The sequence below is a fragment of the Apodemus sylvaticus genome, chromosome 16 (genome assembly GCF_947179515.1).
Source record: "Apodemus sylvaticus chromosome 16, mApoSyl1.1, whole genome shotgun sequence".
Taxonomy (NCBI): domain Eukaryota; kingdom Metazoa; phylum Chordata; class Mammalia; order Rodentia; family Muridae; genus Apodemus; species Apodemus sylvaticus.
This window is the reverse complement of record NC_067487.1, coordinates 68,578,249-68,589,142: the sequence shown is the minus strand read 5'-3', so window position 1 is coordinate 68,589,142 and position 10,894 is coordinate 68,578,249.

Sequence of the window (10,894 nt, the reverse complement as noted above, 5' to 3'; positions counted from 1 at the left end):
GTGGGATCAAACTTGTGTGATCAGGCTGGGTGGCAGGCGCATTTACCTGCTGAGCCATCTCTCTGGCCTTAAAGTCTCCATTTTATTTTATTGTTACTTTTTATATTTTATATTTATATATTTTATATTTATATGTTTATATTTATATATTTTACTATCGTATAGTATAAATATATGGGTGTGCCCCCAGAGGCCTGAAGAGACTGATCCTTGCCACTAGAGTTACAGGAAGTTGTGGGACACAGGACATGGGTGCTAGGAACCAACCAGTGTCCTTGGAAAACACAGGCTGGGCTGTTAACCACTTAGGCATTTCTCTAGCCCCACTAAACTCCCAACTTTAATATGTCAGTGTGTGTGTGTGTGTGTGTGTGTGTTGTGTGTGTGCACACGCGCTCATGTTCACATGTGTGTCCATGCATATGTCTGTACCAGCACCCGTATGTACAAAGGACCAACGTTGACATCACGTGTCTTACTGAGTCAGGATCTCTCAATTGATCCCAGAGCTCACTTGTCACTTCTTCTGGCTTCCCATCTTGTCCTGGGAATCCCCTCTCTATCTCTGCCTATCACAGACTGGGATTGCATGTCCGTTCCCCCCACCCCCCACCCCCACCCCTGTGCCTCCCTCCCCCCACCCCCTGGCCTTGACTGGCTTTTATGTGAGTTCTGGGGATCCAACTCTAGTCCTCACTGTTTAACCACTGAGCCATTCCCTCCCCCTCCCCGACCCAGCCTTTCACTGGGAACAGGTTTGCAGCTAGAGAGGTTGCTCAGTGGTTAGAACACATCAGTCTTGCTTAGGACCTGGGTGTTAATTCCTACCGTTTATATGGTGGCTCACATAAGCCCAGTTCTCAGGGATCCAACAGGCATGCATGTGATGCACAAACACACATGCATGCAAATATTTCATACACGTCGTAAAGTAAAATAAATATTTCTTTAAACAAGAAATGCATGTATCTGGGGACACAGGGCGCCTTGGGCAGGTGTATATGTATGGATTAATTTTGAAGGGAGTTTGCTGGCATGTTTGAAAACTCAGCCTGGCACTGAATCATGAAGAACAGCGAATGACTGAGGTTCCGGACTGTCTTACCTAAGACCGGAGAGGCACTGCTGCAGACACTGACTCTAAAAGCCCCTAATTGGAGGGCTCGCTATTTCCTAGGCTCAGGAGGAAAAAACATTACCAATTAAGCTGCAACAATGTTTCTTAGCGCCCAGAAAAGTTACACCATTCAAAGAGCTTTTAAAGCTCAGAAAAGGAAACAGGACAAAATGTTTTACATTGTCTTCCTCCATTCCTGTGGCTCACACAGATGACAGCTCATTCAGTCGTTTCTCTCTGGGGTCGTACTCATGGTCTCCACTACCAGACTGAAGCTAAGCTGCTTGTCTGACCTGCCAGGACGCTCAAGAAGACAAAGAGAATCAATGATCTAAAGAAGACAAGGCTGGGGTGGGGGTGTTAGGGGTGTGTGGGGGGGAGGGTGTTAGGGGTGTGTGTGTGTGGGGGGGGGAGTATACGGACAACCAGGTTTTTGTTTTAACCATTTTCTCTCTCTTTTAGACAAGGTCTCTGGTATCCCCATTTTGACTCAATCTTTATTTGAATTTGCTAAGTAGCTGAAGATGACTTTGAACTCACTATCTTCCTGCCTCTACCTCTCTCCTGATGGGATTCTAAACACACGGACCACCACACCAGGTTTTACTCAGTGCTGGGAATTGAACCTAGGACTTCATGCATATAAGCAAGCACTTTTCGAAGTAAACCACACACACATACACACACACAGAGAGAGAGAGAGAGAGAGAGAGAGAGAGAGAGAGAGACGGAGGGAGGGAGAGGGAGAGAGAGAGAGAGAGAGAGAGAGAGAGAGTCACTCTGAACTAGGCGTGGTATTGGATGCATAAGCTTTGAGTCCAAAGTGGTCCTTTGCTACATAAACTCCAAGCTGCATGAGACCGTGTCTCTAAACAAACAAAATCTGCAGCTGAATCTATTGTAAAAGCATTTCTAAGAAATGGACCTGAGCCAGAGGTGGTGGCACATACCGTTAGTCCTCCCTCGCACTCAGGAGGCAGAGGCGGGAGGATCTTGAGTTTAAGGCCAGCCTGGTCTACAGGGTGACTTCCAGGACAGCCAGGACTACATGGAGAAACCTTATCTCAAAAAAAACCCCAAAATGATGATGGTGGTGGTGGTGGTGGTAGTGGTGATGCTGATGGTGATGGTGATGGTGCTGATGATGATATAAAGAAATGGACCTACACTGTTCTTATATAACTAAAACCTCACTATGAATAAGCAGACAGAATCCATGGAACTGCCTTCCTTCCAGGAAGGAAATTCTGCCTTTTGTTTCTCACAAAGACATCCTCAAAGAAAGCTTCTATTGATTTTATGAAGGCAGCTAACTGGCTGTGGTTCTGATCCAGCCAATCACTTCCAAAGGCTTCATACTTCAAAGATGCTGTGAATATAATAACTCAAAGAGACATTTTGGGCCTTTGTTGAAATACAAACTGAAAAGATAGGGCAAGGTAAAAAGAAGAAAAAAAAGGAGATCTATTATTAAAGAAATGGACTCAGACCTCTAGTACTTTTAGGGAATTAAAATACATTAAAGAGGAAAGTTGAGGTTGGGAGAGAGGGAGTATAAGGAACATAATTTAAAAACCATTTTGTATGACTCAAATGCCATTTTGTGTACTTGGAATAATGTAGTGCAATGCATATGAGATATAAGCTTGTCACTGGGCAGCTCTGATAAGAGTTAGGGCCCAGAAGCAGAGCCCCCAGCAGCTGCGACCTGAGCCTAGCCCAGGTCTGGCCCTGATAGGCTAATGAGATAACCTAACGTTCTGTTGATGAGCTAGTGAACCAGCTCAGCCAGCTGCGAGCCCCAAGAGAGGCAAAGCTACTTACTGTCTAAAGAAATGATACAAAAGATTTGGGAATACTCTCTAGGATCTCACTGACACGGTCCTTAGACAGCTTGTCTCTGGCTTGTGTTTGATATGCATCGCCAAGGGGACCAGAGTCTGGGCGTGGCCCTGGCTTCAGTGACCACTCTCGCTGAGCCCACACAGGCCTGCCTGTCAGGGCTAGTTACTGGCCTGCGCTCTTTAGGACCTCCCAGACCACCAACAGTGCCATCTTCCCTCCCGCCTGCCTGCCACAGCTGAAGAACCTCAGAGGGTGCGGGTTGAACCTGAAAGCTTCCCAGAGCATCCGCACGGGATTCCCCAGCAGAATCCTGCAGCAGCGGTTCCGCCCAAAGACCGCTCATCTCCTGCTTGGTTGCATGTCGGTTTAACTTTCATGTTAGCATGATACTATAAGGAATGCTGGTGTGAATAAAATGAGCATATTTGAAAGACAGATCTTGTGTGGACATCCTAATTGTGTCTTCCAGCCCACAGGCTGTGCTCTCTGCAGGAGGGAGGTATAAATCGCCTTTGTCTCTCTTATTCTGACAACCTCAAATGTAAGCTGTGTTTACTTGGAATCAGGAGAGTGAATATTTTGTGGATTGAATTTTAAAAGTCAAAGCAGAATAAATTTCCCTGGTATGCAGAAGAACAGAAATGAACCATCTTTTAGAAATGCTTTTTTAAGATTTCATAGTAAACGTGTATAGTAACTGCACTATTATTTCCCAAAGTCATACAAATATATCTCATGATAACCAGGCTGGGCATCAAACCCAGGGCTCCATGCATGCTAAATAAGCACTCTATCAATTGAACTACCTCCCCAGGCCCCACTATTTTTCTTAGTGAAGCTGAAACTTTAAAATCTACTCAGTGGTAAGTGGGTAGCATAAATGCTAGCGTGCTTAGCATCTGTAAGGCCGTGGATCTGAGGTCTGGCAACTCCCCAGTATATTACTTGAAGACTACTACATAATTTAAGATGCAAAGATGTTTTGAAAGTGTCACTGTATTCCAGGGTAGAAGTGTCACTCTGGGGATGCCAGGGGATCCTAGCAGATGCGATTCAGCCACTCATCCCCCGAAGGCTCACAGGAACCCCTTTACTCTCCTTGGGTGTCAATAGCAGCCTTAGATCACATAGACACACAACAAAGGCGTGGGGGTGGGACAGTAAAAGGTCGAGGTCAGGCCACACAGCCTGGCTGGCTGGTTATTAGCTGAAGACTTTTCTCACTGCCTTGTAAATGTCAAGGAAATTGCTGCTCAGGGGCAATCTGCCTTTGGCCCACAGGATCTCTGTGTGATTCTGGATTTTAAGATAAACTGAGGGTAAGAGCGACTCAGAAAAGGATAGAAGCAAAATGAGTCAGGCTAAGAAATGTATCCCCTTCTAAAGGATTTGTAAAAACCTGAGTATAGACAAACTAAAAACCAGAGTGCTTCTGGTACATCTTAGTGAGGGGGGACCTGAATCCTTACCACTGGCAGCAGGAATAGACCCAACTCTAACCTGAGCGGACTAAATAATTGACATTTATATGCTCCCAGGAGGCCGGAAGGGGCTGAAAAGCCTGCTGGGCAGCTCCCTCCCCTTTCATTAGTGTGGAATCTCAGTTCCCTGGAGTGTTGCCCGAGTCTTTCCCTTTGTACCGTCTACACTCCGGGGATTTGCCAAGCAAATTAATAATGTGATGTGATTAAAGGGGGAATCTCAACACCACGAAGGCAGAGTTTTAAAGCGCCATTTTAGGGCCTCAGCACCACCAGCGCTCTGAATGTACTGTTGCGAGTGCACAGGGAACCTCTCACCTCACCTTACATCTCCTCCATATCACCTGCTCTCTAAGTCCTAACCAGGGTCTTGTCATAATTCAACTATAACCTGGTTATAACATAACCATTTACATGTCGTAGTAACCTACTTGTGGTCATTATTTGAACTTGAAAATTTCAAGAGGAAAATGAAAATTTCTTGCCATAGGAACTAGTGGAGTTACATTTGATTTTTTTTTCTACCTTTGTATATAAAAAAGCAAACCACGCTAAGGGGAGGTTGATCTTCCCATCCAACCCAATCAGGAGGCTGCAGGGAGCATCTCTGGACTTGGAAGTAGCTCCTGTGACCCAGAGATGCAGAAGACAGGCCAAGACTCCACCCTTTGTTTTCTAGACATAAAACAAACAAAAAGCTTTATTGATTCTTTGCCAGTGTCATACCGTGCACCCCAGTCCCATTCATCCTATCTACCCTTTGCCCTTGCAACCCCCAAAATAAAAAACATACAAACAAACAAAATAAAGCATAGACAATGTTTCATTGTGGAAGCTGTAGTGTGTCAGTGTGTCCCACGGTATAACCCTCTGTCCACACAGCTTCATTTGCAAATATTTATTGCAACGAGTCATCGGTTGGGTTCAAGGTCTGTCTGGCTCCTGTGACACCATCCATATTGGATCCTCACCAGGTCTCCTCCCTGCTTCCTGTTGTCGCCCAGGGTCTTGGAGATCCCCCAGCTTTGGATCAGCAGGACTGGCTCCTTTAGGTGCTCCCACCGTTCACGGATGATGTAGATTTCAGAGTGGGCCAACTCAAAGCCTGACTCTGGGCGTGGGTGGCAGCTGGGCTGGACTTTCCCTTATCTGTACCTCGGGCGAGCTCTCCAGCACTGCTCTGACTAGGCCGCTCAGTGCCCTCAGCAGGAGGCCGGGTCAGCTCTCCGGGTCAGCTCTCCCACTCTTACAGGCCTCCAGAGCTGGCTCCCCTGTGCGTCCAGTCAAGGAGTGAGGCCTGCTCTCCCAAGTGCTACAGCTGGGACAGGTTCCCGCTCGCTCTTATACCCTCACACCTTTGTCCTCAGGGCCAGCCCTTTTGTGTTGCCCAGGCAAAGTGCAGGGCCTGTTCTCTGATGAGAGGCAGGGCTAGCGCTCTTGCTCTCCTGATGTTGGGGCCAGCTCTCCTGACTACCACAGTTGGCAAGGAGTGAGGAGGGGGTCGGGTTCTAGACATTTTAAGAGCAAAGACGCTGGGACCAAATAAGATTTGCAGCTATATTTTTTGTATAATTAATACAAAAAATTTGATCATGTTTATAACTTGAGAACATTGTTTTAAAAGATTTATATATTTTATTTGTATGAGTACACTGTAGTTGTCAGACATACCAGAAGAGGGCATCAGATCCCATTATAGATGGTTGTGAGCCACCATGTGGTTGCTTGGAATTGAACTCAGGACCTCTAGAAGAGTAGTCAGTGCTCTTAACCATGGAACTATCTCTCCAGCCCTGAGAACATCTTTTTAAAAGATTTTATTTTTTAAATATGTGGTTGTATGTTGAGTTGTAAATTTGAGGCAGAATATGGTGTGGGATCCTCTGAAGCTGGAGTTACAGGAGGCTGTGAGCTGCCCCCCCACCCCCCGGGGGGGGGGTGCTGGATCTGAACCCAAGTGCAGAATGGTCTCTTCAGCACTGAGCCAGCTCCATCCCTTGGAGAATTAAAAGGAAGACTTCAAAGTGTTTAAGAGAACTGAAGTGGTGACTCAGGCCTGCAATCTCAAGCTTTGGAGGCTCAGGTGGGAGGGTTATTATGGGTTTGAGGATAATCTGGGCTACACTGCAGGATGCTGCCTCAAAGAAAATGGAACTCCCAGAAGACAGAAACTGGAAATGAAAGGAGTTCTGGAAGAAGAGTCAGGGTAAGAAGATTTGGTTAAAGAAACATCCGGATACGTTTTCAACACCAGCTGCTCAAGGGAGGCCAGGGCTCAAGAGAAGGTGTTCGGGGTGGAGCTGATGATGTCTTTCACCAAAAAAGGCCAAAGAAAGGCAATATGCCCTCCAGAAAGCCAATGCACAACAAAAGGATAGAAACAGGTCCCTGTGACAGAGGATGCTGGCAAGGAAAGGAATGGGAGGGGGGATTGGTACCCAGCTTCTCTCCAGACACCATCTGGACCACGCTTATCTGTGTCATCTTTGCAGGATGTAAACAGCCTGGCCTGTGTCCAGATGATGTAATGTCTGATGTAGACAGCCTTCCACGTTGGAAACCTGTTTCTGACCCAGGAACAACATGCAGTGATGCCCTCTAACACAGATGGTGATGGCAGTATTATTAGTGGTAGATCATTCTTTTTTGATATGAACATCAGGGGCTTTCCTTGCCAGACAGGGAGGAGACCTTGGGTCGTAAGAAGACAGTTTTACTACTCGGCCTAAAAGAAACAAGCCTGAAGTGAGATAGTGGAAAGAAACAAAGTATGTTTGAAGACTTGATAAGAAGGTGGGAGGACAGCAGGATATGTAGCTCTGGGATAACCCACCTGCCATCCGCAGTTCCATTCTGAGCCCTCACCCCACACAGGAGGAGTAAGAACGCTTTTCATGAGGGACTTATTCAAACATCGCTCAAACCCCTCCCTTCAGGCAGCTGCTTGCCTGGCTCAGCTAAGCCTCACACACTGTCTGAGTGTTAAGTCAGAAGGCCTAGCGGTTCTCCTTTCTCTGTGTACTTCTTCCTTTTCTGCGTACCAGCTTGCCGGTACTTCTCAGCAGTTTACCTATCCTGTCTGTTTTTCTTTTCCTTTCAAATTCCAATTAAACTGTCCACATGTTCCCTTCGGAGTCTGTTTTTAGATTTGTTTATCAACCAGACCAAGAACCTACAAAAAGGACTGTGTCCCCGTGGTCAGCGTGGAGCTGTGCTACAGAGGCCGGAAGGGGCCACAGAAGAGGTGTGCAGGGCCCTGGGAGAAAGATAGTGCCACTGAGGACAATTGACTTGACATGGTTGATCACTTAGGATATAAGACAGGGGAACCAGGACCCAGAAGACGGTGTAGCGGTCTTCTGTCATCTCAGCATGCAGGGACACAGAAGGCAGAGGCAGAAATGCTGCAGGAGCTCACAGCCCAGGTAACCCGGAATAAGCAGTGCAGCAGTAGAAGCTATAAGAGAGGCTGTGCTTCAAAAAGGTGAGACCAGACTTCTCAAAGTTGTCCTCTGACCTCCACATGTGCACCAAGGCACATGCAAGCATGCACACATGCATGAGTATGAACACACACACACACTAAATAAAAATAAGATTTGAAAATAATAACAACATTAGATGTACAAATCAAGAAAGCTGAAGAGCTGGGGCAAGAAAAGCCATGCAACTAATTGCAATGTCAAACATTTATTATAGGATAGGTACCGCTGTAAGGATTTTATTGTCTGCGAATTTCCTAATCCCTCCAGTTTTAGATAGAAGATAATTGAGGTGCATAGAGACAAAATGACTAATACTAAAAGCCCAGCACTAACACAAGCCCCTGCCTACCAGAGGCCTGTCACTAGTCTCTTGTGATACCTGTTCAAACATTTAAAGCCTAATTCCTAAGGACCCATGGTGGCTGTTCTAGCTTCCTTTCCTGTTGCTGTGACAGGTCAGACATCATACAAGACAATCTCTTATAGATATGGTCATGGGCCACGGGTTAGTCAGATATGGGAGGTCCCTCAGGTGAGCTCTCCATAAGGCTCTATGCTGTCTCAGTTGATATCTGAGGATAATTAGGGCAGTGCCTTGCCTGAAGTGGACAACCTTTGAAGAGATAACTAATGTTGTAAAATTTACTACTCACCTGGATTGTGAGGTAACTGCTTATCTGTTCAAATCCCAAACAAAGGGTGCAAGAGATAAGACCAAATAACTTCCCTCACTGCTCTAAAACTCCTTAAGAATTTCTGTCTCTTCTTTGAAAGGTCTTTTCTATGTCTTGTCTGTCTAGCAAATGCTTATACTCTCACACCTACGGCTTGTCACTGTGGTCCTGGCATTACAACTTCCTCAAAACCAGATACCTAATGGGGTAAAGCCCACCCCTGGGTCTTGCTGTGGGGTCAGGATACACAGAAAGGAGAGACTGCAAGAAAGGCAGAAAGGGAGAGGATTGAAAAAGAAGCGTCTCAGAAAGCCAACAAGAAAGAAATGCATCTTTATGCACTATCTGGCTATATAGTGAGTACTTTTTACTAGCCAGGTGTTGGCCAATAGCCTGATGAAAACTACAATCTGCTTAGACAGGCAAGGAAGCAGGTAGGTTGGGGGGGGGCTCCCTGTATCGAGAGTTCTCATTCACCCCAACATGGAACATCAAGATACCATACAGTAAGTACAGCCTATGTAGACAGGTTGGGAAATGGCACACAGATATTATTTAAACATGTGGAGACAAATAGGAGAAGCGTTTCTGGGAAAGGAACTGGAAGGTTGGGTGTCAAGACATTTTTCTTTCTTTCTTTCTTTCTTTCTTTCTTTCTTTCTTTCTTTTTTTTTTTTTTGGATTTGGGTTTCCCAAGACAGGGTTTATCTGTATAGCCCTGGCTGTCCTGGAACTCACTCTGTAGACCAGGCTGGCCTTGAACTCAGAAATCTGCCTGCTTCTGCCTCCCAGAGTGCTGGGATTACAGGTGTGTGCCACCACCGCCCGGCTTCTTTTCTTTTTATTATTGATTATTTTATTTATTTAATTTAAAATGTTATTTTTTATTGGTTATTTTATTTATTTACATTTCAAGTGTTATCCTATTTTTCATTTTATTGTTCTATAACATTGAGTTTTAAAACTCGAGTATATTGATTTAATAGAAATAGTTATTAGAAGAAGTTGGGCAGGGATATCATGGCGCTCTATTTTTTCCTAAAACCCTCAAACTTACTATCTATCTATTCAGTTGGTTGTTAGAATTGTCAAATTAGTCAAAGAATCTTTGTAGGGTGGTCTGAAATTCACTGTGTAGTCCATTTAATCCCCAATTCATGATCTCCTGCCTCTACTTCTTAAATACTAAATACCAGAATCACAGGAATGAGTGTATTTCTAAAAGATTTGGGGTTTGTTTGCTTGTTTTCTTTCTTCCTCCTCTTCCTCTTCCTCTTCTCTCTCTCTCTTTCTCTCTCTTTCTCTCTCTCTCTCTCTCTCTCTCTCTTTCTCTCTCTCTCCACCTGCCTCTGATCCCTGAGTGCTAGGATTAAAGCTGTGTACCACCATACCTAGCTGTTGTTTGTTCTTAACCAATATTAATCTCTAACCACTATTTAAGCCCTTACCTAAGGTTTCTATTGCTGTGATAAAACAGCATGACCATGCAGGGAAGAGAGTTTATTTTATTTTGTAACTCTTAGGTCACACTCCATCAATGAGGAAAGTCAAGGCAGACACTCAAGGCAGGAACCTGGAGGCAGGAACTGAAGCAGAAGCCATGGGTATGTTATTTACTGGCTTGTTCCCGTGTCTTGCTCAGTCTGCTTTCTTTTTTATTTTATTTTATTTTTGTTTTTATTTTTGTTTTTGTTTTTTTTTTTTTTCCAAGGCAGGGTTTCTCTGTGTAGCCCTGGCTGTCCTGGAACTCACTCTGTAGACTAGATTGGCCTTGAACTCAGAAATCTGCCTGCCTCTGCCTCCCAAGTGCTGGGATTACAGGTGTGCGCCACCACCGTCCGGCTTCAGTCTGCTTTCTTATATAACTCAGGGCTACCTGCCCCGGGACAGCACTGTCCACAGTGATCTGGGCCCTCCCCCCTCAACCATCAATCAAGTGACTTTCTCACGAGTTTCTTACAGGCCACTCTGGGGAGAGTATTTTCTCAGGGGAGATCCTTTCTTCCTAAACGATTCTGGCTTGTATCAAGTTGACAAAACTAGCCAGTACCACAATGGCCTGTTGTCAACTTGACACACAAACATATCACTATGCAACTACAACTTTTCCTTTCCCATTTGTTCCCAAGATGTCATGTTAATAGCACAATACAAAACATTCCAACTTTTTAGAAGTCCCACAGTCTTTGAAAATTCTAACACTTTTCAGTCTCTTTAAAATATCCAGTCTCTCTGAAATATCTGAAGTCTCTCTAAAATTCCAGAGTTTCTCAGCTGTTGGCTCCTGTAAAA